Genomic DNA, 27,020 nt, shown 5'->3' with positions numbered 1-27,020 from the left:
ATTGATCCATTTGAAGGGTGCAGAATGGTCAGGACAGACATTAAGAGCCCTGCCAGGGGGTTACAGTTGCTTTCCAATAAATAGCTTTTTTCTACCTATGCAACTATTAGTCCTCTAGGCATGAATTCTACCCCTAGACAGAAATAAAAAAGCGGATGCATGCGTGTTCAGAAATGCTCTGCACTGAAGTAGTTCACAATCTTTGCTTCTCTCTAATCCCAGTAAGCAGTCTCGGTCGCACTGGAGCATGGGGCTGAGACAATGTGCAGGAAATGTCAGGACCCCCTGCGTAAGGAAAGGGAGGTATTGGCTTAAAACGGGACTTTAGTGTGTGAGGGAGGTGTGATGTCTCTTTCAAATACAGCCCACGGCCGAAGCCCTGGGTTTGCTCGTTAGCTTCTCTGACCCTGCTCTGGAGCAGAAAGCCCCTAGGCAGCAGCAAGCAGCTCAAAAAGATATTGGGCAGAAATCACAAGATAGGGTGCAGGGAGCCAGCGAAGGAGAGCAGAACGCTCTCATATTTAGCAAGCCAATGGCATACAGAGCAGTATCATGGGTGAATTATCAGCAAGCTCTTTGATGCAAGTGACATGACACCTGTGACAACAGTGTGAAGGGATGGAATGAATGAAACTTCTTCATTATAAAATGATAACAGTAAGCCACTTGAAAACAACTCCTCTCACAGAGGACTTGTACTCTCACAGAAAAAATGTACCGTTCCCAGTGCCAAATGCAAAACATTTCTGTTGTGAAGCCTAAGAAAAGAATCTCGTGTAAACTGAAGAGGTGTTTTATGTAAAACATGTTTTGCTGTAGCAGCAGCAGCAGCCTGCCCACTGGTTGCTGTTCAATCTGCGCGTCAGCATCACACATCTCACCAGTTTTACATTTGACGTGCGAATAATGAACCGCAGAAGAACGGGGAAAATTAGCAGAGGCTTTGACTCGGTAACAGCTGTTAATGATTTAATATGTCAAGTGAATGCTACCACGCGTTGCATGTGATATTCTGGCACCACAATGCAGTCTTACACCGTGCATGTGCCAAAATACAGAAGTCCTCGTTTAACCTTAAATACACAGCTCCTTGCCAAGGGCACAGAGCACTGTAGACTAGAGGCAAGTTGTTAATACATATTGGCCCTCATTACGACCCTGGCGGAATTCGGAAAACGATGGCGGAAATGCAATACCGCCATCGAATAGCGCTCGGTGCGACTATGACCCGTCACCGCAAAGTACGAAGCCATTAGCGACACCGTAGTGAACGCCAACGCTAACTGCACCAAGCACGCGCGCGCGCGCCATGCCAAACCGTAAACACCACCATGGCGCAAGGGTACGGTAATTCCGACCCTAGCGGACATGCACCTAACGCCATCAAGCATGGCGGAATGTACCATTCCGCCATGGTGAGAAGTACGGCATCGCGAATCAACCGTAAACGGCCCCACTGAGTGCCTGTACACCGCTCCCTGCCCACAAAGTACAACTCCCCGTAGGTGCAATGAAGTCACAATGCAACCAGTGAAATGTACAAGTCACCCATGCATGCCAACGAACAAAAGAAACACAAGAGGGGCCAATGGGAGCTGCATGGCACAGATGGCACGAATACAGAAGCCAATCCAATGGACATGACCACAGTCCCCCCCCCCCCGAAACGCACGCAAACACAGGCACCTGTGACCAGCAATATTCCGAAAATCACATCATTCCACCAGTTCACCTGGCTGACCGGCATCTGTTACACAAAACCCAATCCCCCGCCCCTGAGCATGACAACATTCAAACAGTCATATTGGCAGCCCCCATCCCTGACCTCACTGGGCTTCGTAGGCAAACGCGCCCAGTACAGTACCACGCAACTAAACTCCGAAGCTGGAACCCAATGCAGATCTCCTCCCAATACATCGCTCCCCAAATAGGAATATGCCACATCACTTGCAAAGAAGAACGCTACACGGGCCAAATCAGAATAGAAATTTAATGCACAACAAAATCACCAAGCCCATACAGCCATTAGGCCATGAACTCCAAAACACATTTCACCATTGTGGGCTGCATCCGCAAGAAATGACCAGCCACTACTTGTGTGACGCCCTGTTCCATCATGGTACACAGAGCCACATTCACGTACGAAAAGGCAACATGGAAGCGCACAGAACCGCAGGGCCGGCCCAATGGGGAGGCACTAGTCCAGCTGAAAGGCCGAAATGTTGCTCCGAGCCACCAGTACTGCGTAAGGGCATGTGGCCCATTGGCGATCGTCCCATAAGATCGTAATGCTGCTCCACTGATTAACACGAAGCAGCAGGTGTCGGGAGTAAAATCCATCTGCAGGAGTGGCATACAGATGGCAGTGGCAAAAGGGGAGGAGATACCTGTCAACCAAAAGAAAAGAAAAAGAATAGAATGGCCATCAGAACTACATTCGAACAACTCACTTCAATGATCACACTAAATCCACAGCCATATGCATGCTAGCCCACTCCAAAGGATCATCACCACCCAAAAACCACTTGCGACTCATAACTATCTATATCGAGGTGTAAACACCATCACAAACGAGTGTACCTGTGCATGCGTCTGTCAAAACAGAATCCATCAGATGGGATTGGTAACGTGCATGGACACAAGTGTCTGAGGGCGCGTCAAGACAGGGAGGGCTCAACAAGGCCAGATAGACGATGGTCCCACTATGGCAGCCCTGCATCACATAGCGCAGGGGAGGCGGATAGATTCAAAGAAGCCCTGTACATGGCAAACTCTGTATCAAATCACCTGCCCATGCATCCATTCATCATTCCCTCATCCCGGGATTAAAACACCTGAATATTTACTCACATAACATTAGAAATATCCATTGAGTCTGTGCGTTATGCAGCCTGCAAAATCCACAGTGCCCCAGCCCGTAATTCCAGTGTAGTGAAGTAACATGTATTTGGGAACGTCCGGCCTCATCGCCCACGTCGCCATTGCGCATCCCAAACCATTCATATCAATCATTGCATCCTCGCCATGGCCCCTGTCTCAAGGACATTGAACAATAGAACGTTATATTTGCAGTCAGACCTGTGGGCATTTCCTCGCCGCTAGCTGAAAACCGAAAGCGCCGGCCTTCGAATTCCTCATTTGCAACATCACGTCGAAGAGGCATCTGTGGCCGTTCGAAATCACTAATTAATCCATCTAGTGCGGCTGTGTGTGAAAATGGCAACTGCCTTCACCCACAAATGGGACGCCCCGCCCGTCGTTGCAACTCGGTACAGTGATGCATGAGGGCCCACCGTTTCTCGAGTACTACGTACCACTGACCCTTCACAAGTCTGTTCGCGACTGCACAGATAGTATGTGAAACAATGGGACCACAGCAGAATGAACATATCAACCAATGTTACACGGCCATCGGGTACAAATACATGATTGCAATAGCAAGATGCCATTCCTCGAATTGCAGCGTTGTGTGCGGGACGTGCTCGGCCAAAGGGGAGAGCAGTTTGCCCAGGTGGAATGAATCACCACAGGTGGAGGCCATACAGCCTGAAAACACATAAATTGCACACCCAGTCTCCTCCCACAACCACACCGAAATGCTACCGGCAGGACTCGCGATGTTGGCCCTGGGGGACCTGATAGCACTGCAAGTACTCCAACTCCAAGAAGAAGACGAACACCAACTACAACCGGCCGCACGGAGGAGACGCAGGAGGAGGAGGAGGGCAAGGCAGGGCCAGCAAGGGCCGCCAGCACAGCCACTACCACCACGCAGGCAGCCCGCAATCCCACGCCTCCGAGCACATCCGTTCAACCTCACTGATGAGCAGATCCACACCCTCTACCGTCTGGACCGGGACACCATAGCCGCCATTGTGGACATGACACAGGCTGACCTTGTCAGCATGATAGATAGCCCAACCGCCATCCCACCCCTACTGAAGGTGGTGTCTGTACTCCACTTCCTGGCCACAGGCACCTACCAGCACACAGTCGGACAGTTGCATGGCATTTCTCAGCCACTGTTCTCACGGACACTATTGCAAGTGCTCGATGCCCTCCTGCAGCACGCAGACGACTACATCTCTCTACCACGCTCGGAGCAGGAAATTACCAACACAAAAGTGGGATTCCATGCACTTGCCGGCATACCGGGTTGCATTGGTGCCATCGATTGCACCCATGTGGAATTGGTCGTCCCACATGCCATGGAGGCCCAGTACCGCAACCGAAAACAATTTCATTCCCTGAATGTACAAATGGTGTGTGACTCCAACAGGATCATTACACATTGTTGTGCCCGATTCCCTGGATCAACCCATGATTCTATGGTCTTGAGGAACTCTACAATACCACGCTACATGGAGCGACACGCAGGGAACAGATCCTGGCTACTCGGTGAGTCTCATTACATGCATGATAATGTGGGGTATGTGATTCGGCAATGACCTGGCAGGAAGGGGGGGGGTGCGTACGTAGCAATGGCATTCCACATCATACGTTTATCGTCCACATACAGGTGATGCTGGATATCAACTGAAGAGATGGCTCCTCACACCAGTCCGGAACCCACGGGACCAGAATGAGGAGGACTACAACCATGCCCACTCACGTACCCGTGTAGTCATTGAACAGGAATTCGGCCTACTGAAGGGTCGTTTCCGCTGCCTCAGCAGGTCTGGCGGGGCACTCCTGTACCGCCATGAGAAGGTTGCAAAGATGGTGATGGCATGTGTCATGCTCCACAACATGTGCGTACGTAGAAATGTGCCCATGCCCCCTGACGCAGAACTGCAAGCACCTGATGATGGTCATGATGAGGGTGGGGATGTGGCAGCACCTCAAGGAGTCTGCGAGGCACCGGAGGGCCGTGACATTCGTCAGCATCTCATTGATGCATGCTTCTAGCACTCACGCCTGGTGGCTGATACATGGACACGGGACTCGTGGCACTGTGTGTGTCTGGGACATGCACAATATGGACTGTACGCCTATGATGGCCTAGTACACAAAGATCAATGTCCACACATCTCATTGGTTGATCGTGCACTGTTTATGGCATATGTGATATCATGTTGTACACCCTATCGACCCGCCACCCAAGTGAGCCCAACACACCCCCTCCACCCTCCTACCTCCCCCCCGAACACCAGTGTCCAAAGATGCTCATTGTCAGTGGGCAGTCGCTATTGCAAGCCCCCTCTGCGGGTATCAGGGGAACCCCTGCCTGTGGAGCGCAGGTTCCTCCCAGATCTACGTTGGGGGCTGCCCTGGACGGAACTTGCAACGGATGATGTCTCTGCCTGCTCACGTCCATGCATGTCCCTAAGGGTTTGCGAGAGCTCAGTGAGCACACGGCGCACTGCGGCAAGTTCGGCACATACGTCCTTGGACGTCGCATGCAGTTCCCCCCTCAGGCTCTCGGTGCTTCTCTCCATTTGTGCCCTTAGTGTCTCTGTGCCTCTCTCCATTTCTGCCCTAAGTGTCTCAGTTGATGTTTCTATGTCTGCCTTAGTGCCCCCACATTCATCGGCATGGTCCTTGAGGAGCGTGGCCAGTTGCTGCTGTTGCACGATTAACTGGTCGAGGGACTGTTGCCTCTGCTGGGCCATGGCCATTTGTGGGGGTGTCACAGAGGGGCTGTTGACCATATATGTTGCCTTGCCACAGGGCTTGTGGGGGATGGCCAGTCGTCGTCTTGTGGGTGCCCCTGCGTGGTATCCTCATGTTGTATGGGATGGGACAGACAGGGGGATTGGAACAGGTCATGGATGGATCTGACTTCGACATCCCCGTCTTCTGTGTCGGAGCATGCTGCCATCAATGGGGTGTCACCTATGGTGCTGCTGCCACCAGAGGCAGTGCCTTCTGTGGCATCCGTTGGGGGGACCTGTGGTGGTGGTGGTGTGGGCATGCTGGCTGCTGGGGTGCCTGTTGATGTTCCCTCCTCTGTGCTGCCACCTGATTTGTGCTGCTGCCGTGTCTTGATGCGTGCAGCTGAGGTGGAGGGTCTTTGGCCGTTGGTCTTGGCCCTCTTTGCAGGTGTGCTGGTAGGGGTGTCCTGATGCTCGTCGTTTGGATCGGACCCTGTGGTGGAGTAAAGGAGGGCGAGGGTTATTGATGGGTCTGTGGGAATTGGAATGGCATTGTATCACATGCATTGGGGTGGTACCTGAGGGTGATTTGGGTCGGGGCCTTGGAGGTGCTTTCATTTGTGTGTGGAGTGAGGGTGCAGTTGTTTGGCAGCCTGCAGTTAGGGTGTGCCTGCTGCACGTGTAGTGCGTGTTTTAGGGGTTTTTAATTAATTATGTATTTATTGTGGGTTTTAACGTGCGCTATCAGGCCGATGTGTGTGGACGTTCTCCTGGACATGTGTTTCTGTTGCACTATGTGGACACATGGTACTTCACATGGATGGACTTTGTGGATTTGGCATTGTTTTATCTGGCCCACCTACCTGAATCTTCGGATGTCTGCACTCCTTTCTCCATCCCTCCGACTCCCTCTATGCTCTCCATTCCGATGGTGGAGGCACAGATTTCTTCCCAGGGGGTCAACTTGATGGGTGATTCAGGACCTCCCCCGGTGGCTGTGGCAATGTTGCGGTTGGCAGAGAGTATGCTGCGGACGCGTATCCGCAGGTGGTCCCATCGCTTTCGGCATTGCTGTGGGTTGCGGGGTGCGGTCCCCACCGCACTTACCCGCTGTGCCACCAGAGCCCATATGGCCTTCTTGTTTGCAAGTGCCGTCCTGGTCATTTGCGTGGAGAAGACGACGGCAGCATTCTCCTGGAGGGTCTCTGTTAGCACGGTGAGTTCCTCACGGGAGAAGTGGACCTGCCGCTTGCGGTCGCACGCTTTCTTCGCTACTTTTCCCATTTTTCTTGGTTTCGCTAGGGTGGATGACGGGTTGGGGCGTGTCTCAGGGTAGTGTTTTTGGTGGTTGTGTGGTTTTAGTGGTTTTATAGGTGTACGGCGGGATGTTTCCCGTTCCGGGCCCATGTTTTTACTTCCATTTCCGTATATTTCCGGTCACCGTACTTTCCGGTAGGCGCACACTGCGGTGTCCGCTGTGATGGGTGGCGGTATTGCACCTAGGGCGCCGTACGGCGGCGGTGTGGGCCGTTTTGGGGTCATTTCCGCCATCGCGGACTTTGCACTTTCGCCATGCCGTGGTGCTCGTGCCCGATGGGTCGGAATGGGCCGCACTTTGCTCCTTCGTGCAATGGCGGAAACGCTATTTACGCTGTGGCGGTCCGGTCAGTCACTTTCCGCCAGGGTCGTAATGAGGGCCATTGTCCACACTAGCATTCCGGGGTCGCTGAATTTCTGAATGAAAACTGCATTTCAAATCCAATTTTCATTTAACCACGATGTCTCCCGTTCTACTGCATTTGAATTTCAAGAGTAAATTCGTACCAGGCAAGCGGAAAGATATTCGTGTCTGTAGCCTTTGAAGTAATAAAGATTACCAAACTTTAAGTGCCTTTAGACCACCCACCATCTAATTGGAAATCTAAAATGGTCAATAGTTTATTATGTACATTCTAGCTGTTGGGCTTTGAACACATTATTTACAAATCACACAACGAATTCCAGTTTGGAAGATTGCAAACACAATTTAGATAAAGCACTCTTACACAACAATACAAAAAAAGGAACGTCTCCAATGCAATAAATTAAAACAAAACAATCCCCACAACAATTTATAACATGATTAACAAATCTTCCACCAAATACCAAAAGGTTGTCAAATGATATATAAAGCAAACGTCATCACCTTTTAAAAAAATCCACCAGATTGAATTTGAGTCCTACTGGACCCCATCTCCAACGCTCGAAAATGACTTTTGCGTAGGGTGGCCAGCGCCTCACAGTCCATGAGCAAATGTATGAGGGTTTCTCTTTCAGAACCGCTACACAGTCGACAAGAAATAGTAGCCATCCTTATACCCTTACCATGATATAAGGCATGGCGAAGGCTAAACTTAATACGTAAATAGGAGGCAATGATATTATTATAAGGGTAAGCCGTGAGGTAACCATTGCTTCCATTGGATGTCATTATATGTGCTACATATTCTGATGTGATTGACATTGTACCTAGATTAATCATGGTCTGCTCATGGTCAATGAACTACAGTTCCTTTTTTTACATGATGTAATAGTTTTCCAGTGAACTCAATAAAAGGAAATATACCCATGCTGTTTGCCCAAATATGACTGTTTCGCAAGTATCTGCCAAATGTAAACTTTTTACATTCAAGAACATCAATATCTGCAAGTAGCCCATTAGCATGCAAAAGAGAACCTTTGTGTGCCTGAACGATCTTGGCATAAAGATTAATGCCAATATTTCATAAGCAAATTCAAGCGAATGAGAATTGGTCTCTAGAAGAAGGGTAGTCGAGGCAGGCAGTTTCAACCAAGAGCCCTCCAATATTATAACCTTTATAATAACACGGGTGACCAAATGGCTGCTCCATAAAGCAGCAAGGGTCTCATTTTAGCCATGTATGTTCTTACAAGGTTAATTAGTGAATGGCCTGCCTGCTGGGCAGAGAATATCTTTAATCCTGCCAAATCCGACCTAACCTTCTCCTTCAACTATCCCAAATGGGATTCCTAGTTTAAATGACTATCAAAGGTTACCCCCAAATAGTCATAATGATGTACTTGTTTGATCCCCACAAAGCCCTTCTAAAGGGCTAGTTTTTTCTTACTCTTTTCGAAATTTAGGGCTAAACAACATAGACCTGGTCTTGCTTAAATTAATCCTAAATCCATTAGTTTCACAGTAGATAACTAAGCATTCAAAAGCTTGTTGTGAGCCCAAAGGAGTTAAGTCAAGCAAGACAAAGTTATCTGCGTAACCAATCCAGTGCAATCTTTCCAAGCCCATCCGAGGAGGAACAGACTGATGACTTTGAAGAGCAGAAGGTTAGTCACTCAAGAACAAGTTAAATAGCACAGGTGCTAAAATGCACCCCCGCTTACGTTCAATATGTGTAGCAATGCAACCACTCAATGAGCCCTGATTATCAATTATCACTATAACTATTATGTTAGAGTGTAAGGAGATCAATGGTCTCAGTAGCCTTAAGTGTATTCCCAGTTCAATCAACTTGTTTCACAATATTTCATGAGGGACTGAGTCAAACGTGCTGAAAAATCGACGAAAATAGCATAAACATTGCTTTTACGCACATGCAAGCAGTACTGCATCACATTAGATAATGTCAAGAAGTTAGTTGACATCCCTGCAACTTTTTGGAATCTAGTCTGCAGTTTTGATGTAACATTATTCCCCTGCCCGTGGCCCAGTCAGATAATTGAGTAAGTAATACAAAGCCAAACACTTTAGATGGAGGTAAATCGCAGGATATAAAGGCTAAGGAGCTTAAAGCTTCACTTGAGGCCATTCAATTCCAACAATTAGTTAAAAAATCCTACCCACAATGCTGGCAACATATTGGATTGGATATTGACAAAAAAACAGGAAATTACTATTACCTCAATTTTAGATTGTGCATGGTCCGATCATCATCTGATCAATTTTACCTGTCACATGGCTAACGGACAAATTCAGCATCCTACGAAATCTATACCTATAGGAACCTGGCATAACAGGAAGGCAGTAACCAGTGAGGCCTTTAAAGATGAGGTCAGTCCTCTCCTGCCCTCGCTACATCAGCATAAATCTTTAGATACCTTTACTCAGGCTTTTAGAAAGGCAACTAATCAAGCCTTTGATGAACTGGCCCCCGTTAAACCTAAAAAAAGTAATAAATCCACCAACTTGAATAAGTGGTTCTCCAAGGGTTTTCTTGAAGCCAGAAGAAACAAGCGTAAGGCTGAACGTTTTTGGAGAAAAGATCAATCTGTAGCATCACTAGCATCTTACAAGCTAGCTGATAAGGATTAGAAACTGACCATTCTTCGATCCAAAGCAGAATACTTTAATGCCAGGATTCAGCAAGCCAAATCTCAATCTAAGGAAATCTTTTCAATTCTTAAAGAATTGAAAGATCCTCCAACCACACACTTAGCTTAAGAGAGCGATAAGTGGTGCCAATAGATTCATGAAGGTCTCTCTGAAAAAACTAGCAAACACGAACAGGCCATCGAAACCCAAAAAAAAATATTTTCTGATCACGAGATAACTCCTCTAAAATTGACTATCATTAAGAGTGACCTGCCCAATAGACATCTAGATCTTTTTTCTTTCAAAAAGGTCTCTATTACAGAGGTTCTGGAAGTTATTCACAATTTGAGGCCATCTTCCCGTCAGGGGGACATTTTCCCTGCCAAGTTATTCAAAGATTATGCAGATACCTTGGCACCATGGGTTGCACAATTTGTCAATCAATCCTTTGAAGAAGCCTATGTTCTGCTGATCTTAAGGAAGCATGAATCATTCCTCTTATAAAAAAAGGAAAACTTGGATCCATCTATACCAGGCAACTTCAGGCCCATAACAAATGTGCCGTTTTTGCTCAAAATTATCGATAGGTTTGCCTACATACAATACCAGAAGTTCATAGATACCAACAAACTCTTGGCTAATGAGCAATCCAGCTTTAGGGCCAAACATCGAACAGAGACCGCTCTTTTGGATCTCAAGGCCAATATTGCTAGTATTGTTGAGAAAGGAAACACTGCCCTACTCATGTTACTTGATCTTTCCTCACTCAGCATTTGATCTTATAGATCATGATCTCTTGGCTGAGATATTGAAATCAACTGGCAGATGTTCCCCTCTAGCAAAAAATTGGTTTAAATCTTTCTTAGGTCCAAGAATGGCCACAGTTGTAAAGGGTAATTTCAGCTACTTAGAAACACTGCTGACCTGTGGTGTACCGCAGGGTTCATGCCTGTCACCTCTGCTCTTTAATATCTTCTCAAAACTCTTATGCAATATGCTTAAAAATATTGGTGTTCAGTTCACAAATTACGCTGATGATACACAGCTGGTTTGAATTGTCAGGCTCCTATGAAAAGGATGTGCAAAGAATTAACAAAGTGTTCAATGCTATCCAAAAGTGGATGGCAAACAAAGCTCTTGGTCTCAATGAGGCAAAAACAGAACTCCTGATTCTTGGCACACCTCAAAAAATAGGGAAACTAAATCAACAATACAAAAAAAATCAAGATAAATAACAGTTTCATTGAAGTATCAAAACATGTTAAGACCTTGGGCATTTTTATGGGCTCACATCTCTCATATAAGAGACAGGTCTCCTACTTAAAATCCACATGCGTTTTCTACATCAATATTACATGGCAAATTCGACCATATCTATCACAGCAAAATCTAGCGCTGATTGCAGGAGCTATAATTAACTCCAAACTGGACTACTGCAATAGCCTTTTCATGGGTACCTCGAAGGGTAATGTCAAAAGATTGCAGACCATTCAGAATAGTGCAGTTAGAGCTGTCTGGGGCTTGAGCCAGCGGGACAAAACGTCAGTAGCCAGGAAAAAACGTCATTGGCTACCAGTACAACAGCAAATAAAATTTAAATGCTCTGTTATCACCTTTAAATGTCAGACAGGCATCGCTCCTAATTATCTCGCCAAGAGATTAACTAATGCTCCAGTTCAAAGAACTCTTCGATCTAATGGAAAAAATAATCTGCACATAAAACTTTGGAAAGAGTTGGTGGTACAAACTTTAGTCACTGGGCTCTGATGATTTGGAGTGCTATGCCATCGCCCATAAAAAACAGCACGTCTCTTACCATCTTTAAGAAACTGCTTAAAATGCACTTGTTTGATAAAGGGGAAGTCTAATAGAATCTCTACTTCGTTCTTTTTGCAGTCTTGTGTTCCATGTTGTTTCTGTTTTTGTTGTGAGTGCTCTGTGGCCTATGGCCGATAGGGCGCTATATAAAAATGAGAATATAGGTCCACCATCATAAATAGGCGATCATTTATTTATTTGTATTTATAAAGCGCCATCGGCCCAGGGGCATCATGGCGCTTTTACAGGATACTTAACTTGATGAGGCCAGAACAGATTACATATTTTCTTTTACAGTTTACATATTGAAAGTGTTCAGCAGTTTACATACAGTTTACATAGCGATAACGTAGAAACAGTTTGCATAGAGAGGTACAACATACTTGTTATGGATGGCAGATGAGATGCCGATCGAGCTACAGATGGTTAGTACAGTAGTTACTACAGTAGATAATGTTTTGGGTCCTGCCTTGGACCCTTCTTGTGCACCGGAACTAGAATACTATGTTGACGGAAACTTGTTACTGATAGAGATGGTACAAAAAAGTTGGTACAACAAATCGCCTCACCATGCTGGATTAAGTTTTAGCAAATAGTTACTAAGGCTGTAAGGGCGATGGGCCCGAGAAAATTTAAATGACTGAATAATAGCACAGATGTCAGGCTCCTCCAAATGGTACTCCCATTTAGCGACAGATAAATCTGCCTTAATGATCTCCTTGCGTGATTGATTGATGCTAGCGCTTAAACACACATCCCAGTCAGCCTAACTGATACTGGAAATTAGAAGGCTGGGTTGGGAGGTGCCACAAACAAAATTATTATATTTCATAATGGCTACAGTAAAATTGGCCCACTTGTTGTGTCTCAAATGATTCCAATCTTTTTTAAGCCCTGAGCGATATTGACTCTTAAGGTCCCTGGTCATGGGTCCCATTTCAGAATGACCACTTCCAATCTTTGTAATAAAGTATAGGTCCTTGTGCAGTTCCCATTTAGCTTTGCAAATATTTGCATCAAAATGCCAGGTATGCTGATTAAGCCGGGCGCGCGGCAGAATCAAAAAGGCACAAGAGTTATTCACCACCTTTGGGATTACCTCCGGATAATTAACCTCTACAAACTTGAGATCTATCTGTTGGGGCAGTCCAATTAAATTCCCCCGCAAAGTCTACCAAGCTAGGTACCAGATTTGACAGTGTGAATTGGTTTGCAGTCCTCACATTTGCGGCATTTCAAATGACTCGGCCACCTGCCAAGTAAACCTGGATGCTACAGTTATGCCTCGGGTGGATAGCTCAGCAGCAACGTGCTTGCCTTGAAAGCAAGATGACACAGAGCAACACAGGTTTGATCCTTGGGTCAGCGCTTAGAAACCTGGGTATTAAGCGCGTTATAAATAACCTATCATATCATATGCACTGCCAATATCACAGGGGTAATCATGTTAACCGTTATATACAGCTCTCTTCATGCTCTATAACACATACATCAGCCTAAGCTGCAATCAAAGATCGAGACAAAAATACATAATCAATAATGCTTGCATAATTAGCAGTGGCCCTGGTAAAATTGAAAGTAAATTCTGAGCAGGCCTTCCATTAAGCATAAAAACATCCAAATCATTTAGACAATTTGCCCTTAGCGTTAAATGAAGTTTGCTTATGCTCGTTCAGCGGAAATGCTTCAGAATCAAGAGGCTTCGGAGATATTTTAGCATTAAAATCACCCAAGATTATCCCGGGCCCCTCTGACTTAAATTTGTCTACCAGGTTCTTGACTAACATGCGTATTGCAGCAAATTCACAATGTCCCGGGGTCATACATCATAATGATAAGCCGGATTTGCGTGAAATGACAGAGGAAAAAAGTCTGAGTAACAAAAGTCTGATTTCTTTCTCTCCATTTGTTTGCATATATATATATATGTGGGGGGACACCCCCACAACCCCCCACCTTACGCCTATAAATTTTCTATGAACTTTACCCCCCCCCACATATACGTATACGAACAAATGGGGGTCAGACTTTTGGTACTCAGACTTTTTTGCCGCAGTAATTTCATCCTATTCCGATAATCCATGTCCTGTTCCCCGCATTAGGACAATCTCAAGTCAAAAGGCCTGCCAGAATACAATCAGAATAAACAGATAAGTGTGTTAACAAGCATACGGATTGGCAGCTAATTAGTAACCCACCCTTTGGGCAGCCTGGGGGCCCGTTATAACATTTATTTGCACAATGACCCATCCCTCAAGACGAATGTCCTTGATAATCCATGTTGCCTACAGCAGTAATCGGGGGGATAAGGGAAAAAAGGCCACTTTCAGCAAATAAGTGGGTGTTTCCGATGGTGTTCCAAGATGGAGCTGAAAAAAGGTTATTGGGGATGTTTATCATGCTTACAGTAAGGAAGCCCAATAACCATGTCCAATCTTCCGCCATAGCAGTCTGAGGTAGTTTTAGCTCGGTCTGAAAGGCCACCTCCCTTCTTCCATTCTGATTCATTTTTACTTCAATCAAATCGGTATGTTTATCCATTGATTCAGGGCCTCTTTCACCTGGGCGTCTACCCTGGACTGGGGGAAGCAATCAACCTTCTGCAACATGCGATACTGGAGGGGTCTCCCAATGAATGACATGCATTACTTTCCGTAAAAGCATTTCTGATGGTTCTATCTGCTTAGATTCACATGCTGTGCATAGTCCGACATCCAGTGGTCACTGCGGAGTATTGCATCTTGTTTTTTGAAAGTCTAAAAGGGGACGTCGACATAGGTGTGTCTGTAATACTATCCCTATAGTGACGTGCAGTGTACCCAAAATCCCTGACACGTCCAGGTCCCTCTGTTTGTATTTGTCTGCTATGAGGGAGCCTTATGACTAACGTGAGTGAGTACAGAAAAGAGAGAAAGTAATAAGACGTCTATGTTCCTTCCATCCAAGCGGGGAGGAAGGGTGGGCAAATGTGAATCTAAGCAGATACAACCATCCGAAATGCTTTTACGGTAAGTAATGCATGTCTTCTGATGTTTGTTAATCTGCTTAGAATCACATGTTGTGCATAGACTAGCGAGCAGTACCCGGAGTTGGAGGTGGGTTGTCAGAAGGAACAGTAGAGAAAAGATGTCTTAGTACTGCTTGTCCCACCTGGGAATCAGATCTAGAATGGGCATCTAGACAATAGTGTTTTGTAAAGGTGTGTACAGAACTACAGGTTGCCGCCTTGTAAATGGACTCAAGGGGAACATTTGCAATGAATGCTATGGATGCCCAAGTGCCTCGAGTAGAATGTGCTCTAGCCTTGAAGGGCAGTTCTCTCTTAGCAAGAGTGTAATGGAGAGTGATGAGCTGGACAATCCATCTAGATATAGTGGATTTGGAAACTGCATCTCCTTCTCTTCCTGCCGCCACTGAGAAAAAGAACTGATTAGTCTTTCTCAGTGGTCGAGTTCTTTCCATATAAAACATGACCGCCCTGCGCACATCCAGTGTGTGCAGGCTCCTTTCTCCCACGCTTGATGGGCTTTGAAAGAACGTTGGTAGTTCTATAGCCTGGTTGACATGAAACTTTGAAATGAATTTCGGTGCAAACCTAGGGTTTGCGCGTAGAACCACCTTATCTTTGTGAACTGTTACAAAGGGATCTAAGATCGAGAGTGCTTGTAGTTCACTCACTCTCCTAATGGAGGTGATAGCTATCAAGAAAGCAGTCTTAAGAGTGAAATTCTTAAGGGTCGCTTTATGCATGGGCTCGAAGGGGGGGGGCCATTAGCCTGGTTACAACAACATTCAGGTCCCATCCGGGAGCTGGGTTAGATATAGGAGGGTGAATTATTTTCACTGCCTCCATGAAGGCTTTAATAACTGGAACTTTCCACCATGACACTTTATGTTGAGACATAGTGTAGGCAGAGAGTGCAGCAAGGTGAACTTTAATAGAATTAAATACTAACCCTGAGTCCAGCAAGTGAGTCAGGTATAGAACAATATGAGTGGGAGAGCAGTCAACGGGGTTGATGCTCTTTGAGTTACACCAGATGACGAACCGTTTCCACTTACTAGAGTAGCAGTAACGAGTGTTCGGTTTCCTTGCCTCTCTGAGAATGTCCATGCATCTCTGAGGGAGTTGCAAATGTCCAAATTCTATGACCTCAGGAGCCAGGCTGCCAAGTTCAGGGTCTGCGGGCATGGATGCAGCGTTTGCCCCCTGTCCTGTGACAACATGTTGTATGGGCAGGATAGTTTCACTGGAGGAGACAGTGACATCTCCATCAGATGAGCGAACCAGGTTTGGCGGGCCCACATGGGGGCCACCAGTATCATGGTAACTGGTTCCTGGTGCATCTTGTGCACGATCTTGTTGAGATGGGGAGTCAGGGGGAAAAGCATAGACAAATTTCCCTGACCATGTTATCCAGAGACCGTTCCCCTTGGAGAGGTTCTGGGGGTACCTGGAGGCGTAATCTTGGCTTTGGGTGTTCTCCAGAGTTGTGAACAGGTCGATCTCTGGGAAGCCCCATTCTGCGAAAACATTGGAGACAATGTCTTCATGCAATCGCCATTCGTACTCTGCGGGCAGAGGGAAGTCTCTGCTGAGTTCATCTGCAAGAAAATTGAGTTTCCCTGGTACATGTTGAGATAATAGGAACATGTTGTGTCTGAGAGCCTACTTCCAGATGTTCTGGGACAGTTTGGGACAGCTTGGACAATCCTGGAGAGTGAGTGCCCCCTTGCTTGTTCAGGTAGTACATGGCCGTGGTGCTGTCTGTGAGGATCAGCACTGTTTTCCTTTGTAGGTGTATTTGGAAGGCCATGTGCTTTGAAGACCGCCAACAATTCCAGCAGGTCATTATGTGTTTGGACACCACACTTGGAGTCCAAACTCTGTGTGCAGTGTGATGGGATAGGTGAGCCCCCCATCCTGTGAGGGATACGTCTATGGTTAGAGTGGCGTCCACTGCGGGGGTGGTGAAGGATTTCCCCAACACAAGGTTTTCCCTCGACCACCACCGCAGTGAGAGAACCAAGGCTTGCGAGACAACCACTAGATCGTCCCCTTGTCCGCTGGCCTGACACCACTGGCTGTTGAGCCACTCTTGCATTGGGACCAAATAAATACATGACTTGGCTGGGGTCTTGACTGGACTTCTTCTCGTTGATGGAGAAGCCCAGGTGGAACAAGAGGTCTACAGTCTTTTGGGTATTTGAGAAGCATGTTTCGTAAGAATCCCCTGTTATGAGCCAGTCATCGAGGTAAGGATAGACTGCAATGGATAACCTGTGCAGGTGTGCCGCTGCCACTGCCAGTACCTTCGCGAATACCCTTGCCGCTGAGGCTATGCGGAAGTGTAGCACTTTGAACTGCTAGTGTTTGCCTTCTATCATGAACCTGAGGTATTTCCTGTGCGCTGGCAACATTGAAATATGAAAGTATGCATCTTTCATGTCCAGTGTTGCCATGTAATCCCCCTGTGTGAGCAGGGGGATTACCTCCTGCAAAGTCACCATACAACATATTTGAGGTTTTACAAATTTGTTCACTGGGTGCAGATCTAATACAGGGCGCATGGTTAAATCTTTTTGGGTACAAGGAAGTACACTGAATAAATACCCTCCTTTACGTGTGATAGAGGCACGACCTCTATGGCTCCTTTTTCCAGCAGCAGTTCGACTTCCTGAAGAAGGATGGAGAGGTGTTCTGGTGATAGACGTCTTCCCCTTGGGGGTCTGAATGTTGGGGACCGACTGAATTTGATGCAGTAACAGTGGGCTATTGTTGACATGCTTGCAGAAATGATGTTAGCCGGCCCGCGACCGGAGATGCATGGGAGGGGACCCGAACGTTCAGGTCATTTGGTGGTGGTAATCAGGGAGCCTCTGGGAATAGGGCCCGACCTCTTCCCTTGCCACAACGTTGTCCTCTTTGAGCATACTGTCCACTGGTTCACTGAGGGGAGGACCAGTTGCTGGCTGAGGTGTATTGTTGTTGATTTTGTCGTTGGCCACGAAAAAAGCAACTGTTGCCATAACCTCGCTTATTATGAGGTCTCGTGATTTGATCCAGGGTTTTTAATGTTTCGTGTTCCTTCTTAGCTGTCTCCAGTGCATCATCAACCGCCTTACCAAACAAGTTTGAATCTTCAAGTGGTTTGTAGATGAGGGATGCCTGTGTTTCTGGCTTGAAACCTGAGTTTCTGAGCCAAGCATGTCGCTTAAGAAGTACGCACTGGACTAGGGTGTTCTTGATGATGCTTTGGTTTACCTGAGTACCTTCTGTCACAGTGGTTAATAAGCGGGTTCGCAAGGGCTCAGGGACTTCTTGTAGGCCTTTGCGCAACAGTCCCCATTGGGAATCGGTGTAGCTTGCCAACAAAGTTGTATTGTTGGCAATACGCATGGCAAAAGCTGCCGAGGATGTAATCCCCTTCCCTAAGGCATAAAGCTTCTTCCCCTATTTGTCCGGAGGTGCTTCGCTAGTAGATTGCGGAACCGCCACCCTTTTCCTCGTGGTGGTTACTACCAGAGAATCTGATATGGAATGACCCCTGATATATAAGGGATCAGAAGGTGAGGGGCTAAAAAGCTTATCGATTCTTGGATTGACACCTCTAACTAATGCAGGTGTAGATAAAGAGGGAACAATGCATCTCTTGATTGAGGCGAGAAGGGGTATGGCTTCGTTAGCAGGCGGCTTTTCCTTAATTATTCTTTCAACAAAATCTACTTCTGGGGTAGTCTCCACAGTATCAATTTGAAAATGTGCTGCCGCCTTGCATAGCATTGCATTGAATGTGGGTTGATCGTCCACAGACGAAGGTTCTCTGACCGGCGTGGTCTGAGGAGAGGGCAGGTCTAAAACATCAGGGTCTGTTGCCGCCCCTGGTGACTGCCAGGGTTGTGGTTCACATATGTCTGGGTCTTCCTCAAAGTCTCCTACAGGGTCTTGTAGATCTTCAGTATTAAGGAATTCTTCCTCTTCCTGAAAGTGTGGATCCTCTTCAGTGAGGTCATATGTATCTATGTCTTCAGGGAGCACCTCCCTTGGCCTTTTAGGTGAAATGTGTTCATAAGTGGACACAAACCTATCTAGCCTGTCCATACATGATTCAAATCTTTCCCTAGTCCACTGGGATAACCCTGAATGGTCTAGTGGCGGAAAGGATTGCTCCTCCGCCTCTAGGCATCAAGATCTCTCCCATAGCGTGGAGGATATAACCCCATCGCCCTCTGAGAAACGTTCTCTCGGGCCAGGCAATAGGGACGTATCTCTGGGTTATCCCTTTGAAATGGGGGGAGGTTCTGACGTACCCTTCATAGATTTCGGCGTCTCCCTGATCCTCTGAGCAGGCTTTGGTGACTCCTTCACCACCCGTTTCTGCGAGTCTTTGGAGACTATTCTAGCTATGCTTTCGACGACTAGCTTCTCAGTCGAGGGCTGGTCTTGAATAGTTTTCAGTGGTGCCAGAACCTTACCGTCGACGGACGCCCTCTTCTGAGGCGTTTCGACTGATGTTTTGGTGGTAGCGCCCTTAGTTGAAGACGGCCCAGTCGCTAGGTGCCCATGCAGCTGCGGGGAGGGCTGCCGGCCTTTACGGTCGGCGGAGGCGGCCGTTTGATTCGGCGACTCTGTTGGCGCTGAGGCCTTCTTCGATTTACTCGGGGAATGGCCATGGGTTGTGTGTTTAGTGACTTTTTCGTGTGCGCCAGCGTCGCCGGGGTGTACATCCCCATAAGTAGGGCCGGTGCCGAGCTTTTCGGAGCCAGGGACAGACGCGATGGAGTGGGAGCGCTCCAATGAGAGGTCAACAACCTCCGTTCCAGAGGTAGCGTTATCACTATCCCCCTCGTCACACTCGGCGGCGGCGGGTGAGGAATCAGCCTTCGATATGCCGTAGGCTGCCCACCTTTTGACCCTGCGTTCCTTCAAAGTATTTGGATGAAGGAGTTTACAGGCCACACACCCGGCTTCATTGTGGTCGAGGGGGTAAGCTGCGGTTACACCGCTTATGCTTGTCGTTCCTCGGAAATTTGCTGTTACAACGTGGGCAAAATCTAAAAGGAGCCCTCTCCATAGCTGAGGACGTAACCAGTGATAACGACCCGGAAGGAAAGGGGGGAGAAAGGGAAAGGCATTCTAGAAGAAACAGAAATGTCCATACCAACCCCCACTTTCCCTACTGTGTAGGCCTTCGAGGCCGGGCCATCTGTTCAATGACATGTTTGCAAGAGCATCACCTGCTCTCTCATTATACGCAAATGTAGTTACAATATTGACGTCAGCATTAGATTGAGTGACTGTAACCTCGGGGGCCACAGAAATACAACCGTCAGTTACTATAGACAAATTATTGCCACGGGCACTACATTTGTGGCAATTCAAAGCAAGAGGTGCACTTTTCCAAAAGGTAATAGGGTAAGGGCAAGTTCAAAGAGACATTGTATGTCTTCCATGATAACCAAACTTTCCTCCTTCTTCTCATGCGACTTTCTTTTATTTTTTCATTTATTCCGTGCTTGGCATGGTTGGAACATAGTGCCTGTTTTAATTGGACTAAGGGTTTCACCCAATGGGCCCTTCGTCTTATACCTTTTTCTAGGTGTTTGTTTGCAGAGGCTTTATTCCTGCCACTGCGTGGATTCCTGTCTACAGCCTCAGTATCAACAACCTTATTTGTAGTCATAACGGGGTGCTGCTGACCCACAACCCCCAAAGGGACCGGGTTCGCAGTTAGGGCCAGATTGATGGATTGATTGTTTATTGATTATGCACTTATACTCAACTGTTTCAAAGTGCAACCATGCATGGGATGAGAAGACATAAGGAAGACAAGAAAAACAATCTTACTAAGCGTGGCACACTCAGATCATGCAGGTACACAGAACAGGAAGTGCGTCGGAGGGGGGGAAAGGGACCAAGTGCGCCCAGTCCCGCCAGAACATGGGTTAAGTGCAGAGAGATACCACTCTCATGGGTCGTAACAAAGTGCAGTAGTGCTGCGGCAAGTGGAAGGTCCGGAGGCAAGGGCAGGAGACTGGCAAGGGAAGCTTGGGACCTGTGAGGCTCTGAAGGTACACCAGGCAACCAGTCAGCGAAACTGAGCAGAAGTAGAGGAAGAGAGCGAGAGAGCAGAAAGAGGTGGTTAGCAGGTGAGAGGGAGAGAGGAGGGGGCGAAGAGGAAAGTCTTGAGGAGTTTCCAGAACTTAAGGAGATCCGACTCAAGACGGAGCAAGGCAGGGAGGCTGTTCCAGAGCGAGTCCCCTGCAGTGGATAAAGATCTCCCCTCAAGTCCCTAGTTGGAGAAGTGCTCACCTGCAGAGAGTTGGAGGAAGACAAGCGGAGGTCTCGGGAAGGAGAGTATTTAGAAAGAGTGTGTTGCAAATAGAATGGGCCCAGGCCCCAGAAAACCTTGTGGACAATGCAAAGGGTCTTGAACGTAATCCTTGCAGCCACAGGGAGCCAGTGAAGGGATTTCAGTGCCAGAGAGATGTGGTCCCTGGGATTGAGGTCAAGGATAACTCTTGCGGTTCTGTTCTAGATGAGTTGAAGAGGACGGAGAGTAAAAGGACGGTTGAGAAAGAGGCTTTTGCAGTAGTCCAGCCCAGAGAGGACCAGGGCTCTGAACACTGAGCCTCTGGGGGAAAGTGAGAAAAGGTAGAAGACCTCTGAGAAGGTGCAGTTGGTAGTGGGACTTTTTAGAGATATCCGCGATCTGAGACGAGAAGGAGAGAGTGGAGTTGAAGATTATGCCCAGATTCTTTGACTCATTGGTAGGTGGAGGCGCAGGGCCAAGGGAGGCCGGCCACAGAGAAAGGGGGAAGCGGGAGCAGGGGTCCCGGTGAGGATACTCTCTGTCTTACTAGAATTGTGGCAGAGGACGTTTTCAGCATACCAAGACTGAATTGCAGACAGTCAGGTATGAGTGAGGGAGAGGAAGATACAGAGGGTAGCCTGAAGAAGAGCTGCGTGTCATCCGCATAACACTGAAAGTTGGAGGTGAAAGTGGCTATCCTACAAGCCAGGGGGGCCAAGTAGCCATTGAAAAACCAGGGGGATAGGTTAGATCACTGGGGGACACGGGCCGCCGGGGGCAATGGAGCCCCAGATACGGCGTTAGTGGGTGGCAGGTTCACCAAAGAGGAGGGGGCTGACGAGGTTATCAATGTGGGGGGTGTCGGCAAGGAGGCCGTGGCGAGGGTAGAAGGGTGGTTAGGAGGCGGCAAGGGAGCCAAGGTGGGCATAGCTGGCAAGGGAGCCAGGGATGCCGAAGGAGCTGGTGACAGGGGAGCCGGTGCAGAAGGAGAAGGAAGGTTGATAAGGTAAGGGAGGAGCCTATCAAAGAGTAGAAGGTTGGGTTGTGGACCTTGTACCTTGAGGATACCATTGCGATAGACATTGATGATGACCCTGGAAGTGGAGAAGAGGGCAGGAAGGACCTCCCAGCAGTTGCCACCATTAATGGGTGAGGAAGATAAAGGAGAGAGAAGAGCGATCATATCGAGAGTCCATAGGTTGGGTGAGGGAACGACAAAGAGGATGTCGGTAAGAGTCTCTCTGGCGGAAGGCAGTGACGTAAGTGTCTGTAATAGGAAGGCCTGGGTTCAAGTCCAGTATGTCCTTCTTGAGTTTCTTCTGGCCGGACTTATTAAGGGGTGAAGGATAGGAGATAGAGAAGCAGTTTGAAAAGAGGAGAGATCGAGAGAGCCATAGCAAACTGCAGAGAGTGAGGTACACTTAACCAGGCTGAGGCCACATAGGCATGGGGAGAGCAGTAGGCAAGGGGTGGGGGGAGACAGAGCACAAGACTGGGAAAACACTGGGAGCTGGGGAGAGGTAATGAGCACATAAAACAGTGACCACAAGAGGAAAGGGGATGATAGCAGGTGTAGATCAGAAGGGAATAACAGAACAGAGAGACAATGGGAACTGAGGGGGTGAGGGAGCAAAAAACAGACCAGAGCAGAGGGCAGCGGGGGTAAGCAGTCACTGCATTTCCACCAATGAACGATGTGAACACATCTATATGCAATCTTTGACTGCCAGCAAAAAGCAAGACGTGAACACATCTAATACAATATTTAACTGGCAGCAGAAAAGTGGGATGTGAACACACCTAAATAGATGTGAATACAGTTAAATTCGATTTTAGAGGCAACAAGGTCAATGCAGGATGCAACACAGCTAAATTTGATTTTAGAGGCAACAAGGTCAATGCAGGATGCAACAGAGCTAAATTCGCTTTTAGATCCAGCACCTCCTCCCCTCCAAACGAAGCCGAAAGCAATGAAGGAGAAGAAGCCATGTTTCGCCCCCGAGCCTCGCACAGATATAAAGATGCTAAGCCTAAAAAGGCAAATGGCAAGAAATTATCATGTCACCACCATACACGAAATGGCAAAGCAGTGGAGAAACACAGCGCTGCACTGAGGCGCAGCAATTCGTTGCCCTGCCCAATATACAAAAATGACCCAGGGCATAGAGACTGCGTTAGCGTGTGTGCCGCATTGCATTCACAGGTGATTGCAAGAATCGAGACTGCAACCGGAGGTCAAAGTGAGCAGGAGCTATTGGGAGAGGAGTACTGCTGCTTTTTACTGGTAACAGTTCCACTATTTCTTGCAACCACTTTCAGAACTGGAGGAATTATTCTTCTTGAAGTTAAAGCATACCTCTTCATTTTGCCACCCTTTGGCACTGACAGCCAAACTGAAATCTGTTTCACCAATCATGGATAATATCTCAGCCTGGATGGGCTCCATCTGGCTTCATCATAACTATCAGAAGATAGAGGCGGTCCTGCTAAAACCAAGAAATGATTTCTCTTGACACCCCATCTCCTCCTGATTTTTGGAAAACCTGTCATGTTGTTGTCTCTGGTTAAATTCTTGTATGATACCAATGATAAAGGCTCAGGCCATTTCCATGAGATTTCATTTAAACATCAGTTGGCTAGATAGGATTTGCCCCTCCATGACACTGGAAAAGTGTGCAGTTATAGTAGGATGCTTGGAGTTCTTTCACTTGGACTACTGGAAAGCACTCCTGCTGCATACTTCTGCAGCACAAACTATTCATCTCTAGGACTCCACCAAACAAGAGGAGATAAAAGACATTCCGTCTTGGGATCCAGGTTTTGGAATAAATGACCATAATTATCAGATTATATTAATGACTGCACAAATTTGCCTAGTCCCAGGCCCCTGTGGAAGCAGCTGCTGTATAAGCATGTGTTAAGCCTGGGTTCCAGTAGAGTTAAGATCAGCGAGTAGAGGCGACTGATTTCACAAATGCCATATATAAATGTTCCAACTGACTGACCAGCTCAGGGAAATTAATGAAAAACAATAGAGGACCTAATTTTGATTGTTCCACCCATTTTACTGTCAATCTGGCCCATCCACAACCCCTTGAAGCATATGTTGTAACTTGCCCTGTGGAAGCAGCTGCTGTATAAGCATGTGTTAAGCATGGGTTCCAGTAGAGTTAAGATCAGCGAGTAGAGGCGACTGATTTCACAAATGCCATATATAAATGTTCCAACTGACTGACCAGCTCAGGGAAATTAATGAAAAACAATAGCGGACCTAATTTGGATTGTTCCACCCACTTTACTGTCAATCTGGCCCATCCACAACCCCTTGAAGCATATGTAACTGAGGGTCCCATTAGAGAATTTGAAGACCAAATGGAACATTTACTCAATGACATTTGTTGGAGACATCGTGAAGGATCATATACTGAAGCGATGCAATCTCTTATGGGGAGAAGGCTAGAGCTGTGGGACTGGCTTGAAAATTTTGACCATTTAAGCAAGCTAAAAAGATATAGCTTTGTGCAAAATAGACTATACACTTATAAGAAAACGCAGACATATCTGTTGCTATGCCCATCCCTTAGGCTCAGGAGATTTATATTGCTATTAAGAATTGAATATCTTCCCATAAGGATGAACACAGGGGTAATAGATAAGCTACCCAAAGATCAACGCTACTGCCGTCTCTGCAGGAATTTGGAACATCTTGAGACAGCTAAGCATGTACTCACAGAATGTTTGGCAATGACAGATGATATAATTAGGCATCTGGGAAAGCATGTACATAACATGGAAACCATAGGTGACATGCTTTTCTGGAATCATTGTATCAACACCAACAGCATAAGATTGTTAAAAACACTCTACTCTATCTGGCTACGGGTAGAAGCTAAGTTGGGCATATCTATATAATGCTTGTTGGGAATTGGTCAGGTTGCGCTCCTATATGGAAACTGAGATATTGTTAAGGGTAGCATAAAATAGTTGATCATATACATGACTAGGAGGCAAAAGATTAGTACCTATGGTTTATTTGGCAGACGATGAATTACAGAGACAGTGAACAAATCATTATAACTTTGCATTATTTGAAGTTGAATTTTTTAATGTATATATATTGTATTGTATTGGAATTTTACTCAATGTATGGTTTTAGTATATTGATGAATATGTGTAAAGTTTATTATTTAAACTATGTCACATTAAAATTATTATTATTAGAAGCATATGTTGTAACTTGCTCCATACTGCATACGCTGTCCCCCGCCGGAGTCACAGTTACACTATTTTTTTGCCACACTTCTACCACTGCTTGCAAAGGCCACCAGACCTCAGTTTTCTTTCACAACCAACTGGCGTTATGACAATACTAGGGGGGCACCGTTTAACAGTTACTGGTGTGCACTGTCAAATAGGCATCAAACTGAGATCCATTGATTGCTGCTTTGAAGACAGCAGGCGCTTTGTGTAGAGTGGAAGTGATCCTCCCTTGATCACTTCTGTTATTGAGCAGATGCTTACTGCCTTCCCTATGCAGGGAGAAACCATTTAATGCTCTTCTACCACACCAGCCGGTAAACCATTGATTTATGCCCATGTGAGTTGCAAAGAAGAAGGTAATGTCTAGTCCCCATCCCGTTCTCTTGTTACACGCAGTAGGTCCCAAGATGTCACAAGAGGTGATAATGTGAACACTGCAAACCACAATGCCTAGTGCAAATTGGAACCATTTATTCATTGAGATTACTTACCAGTGCATTTGCAGTGCGACCGCTTACAAACTGCCCCTTATCTTTAATCGTTGGACGATGGCTAGGTACCGCAGCTCTCTCCTAAACGATTCCTCCAATGACATTTATATATTGTGCGAATCCTTCTTTTTACTTGATATAATGGGACAGATGTACGAATCATTTACAAATATATAAAAGGGGAAATAAGAGGTAAATAACTATGATTATTTTTCCTAATACTCTTGTTCAAATACATAAGTGTGAGCTATCAGTGAGGAAATAAAACCACACATCCTAAAATGTCATTTTAGCCTTGAGGATGTCACCACGGTATGCAGCGGGTGATATTGATTATAGAAATGGGAGCAGAAAAAAGCCAGGCAGAGGAGCAGGAGAAAGTGAGGACTCTCCACTGCAGAACAACCAGGTTTGAGCAAAACAATGCTAAAAACTGTTTTAAAAAAGCGCTATAATTTGATATCTCAGCTAACCACCATTTCGTAGAAGGACACACAGCCCTCTCAGTCACTGCCCACGCATTTACAAATGTTGCTATTTCCTATACTGCAATCTTGATGCCTCCGCCTCCATGTCATTTTGGGGCCAACAACCGTCTGTGTTTGTGTCTGAGAAAAGACTTAAATAAAATGGTGAACTGGTCGACTGGATGATGGGGGAGGAGGAGTTGAACTGTTCCTGCCTCAGAGACCGGGGACAAGTTATGACATCACAGAGATCCGTGTCATATTTGGACAGCCTGCGGTGATTGAAGATTTACCATAGATTATAATTATAATTATTCTTTTATAACGCACTTAATACCAGCGAGGGGTTTCTAAGCGCAGGATCGGGATTGAAACCTGTGTTGCACCTGAGCGATCCTTCCTCATCTGGCTATCTTACCTCTTCATCAATTAACAGCTGTTGCGTCCATTTTAACAGATGAGATTTGCAATTTAAATGCAAAATACAGGCCTTCTGCCTCACCGTTGATCCAGTCCCTTCTATTAGGCTGTTACCACGCTGTGACCATCTCCTTGTTTGTATCTTGAATGTGTGGTGCCTCAGGGATTAGGGTTATCACCAGATCCTTTCAATCTGTATGGCTCTCTTTTGGCCAAACTGGTGGAGTCTTTTTGAGCTATGTGGCCTCATTATAAGGCTTGCGCTCCCGTAATGAAGGGGGCCGGTACGGGACCGGCCCCCTTCATTCCGGGAGCACCGATTACGA

Source organism: Ambystoma mexicanum, chromosome 7q (assembly GCF_040938575.1).
Source record: "Ambystoma mexicanum isolate Mex_15411 chromosome 7q, UKY_AmexF1_1, whole genome shotgun sequence".
Lineage (NCBI taxonomy): Eukaryota > Metazoa > Chordata > Amphibia > Caudata > Ambystomatidae > Ambystoma > Ambystoma mexicanum.
Note: the sequence above shows the minus strand (reverse complement) of the source record.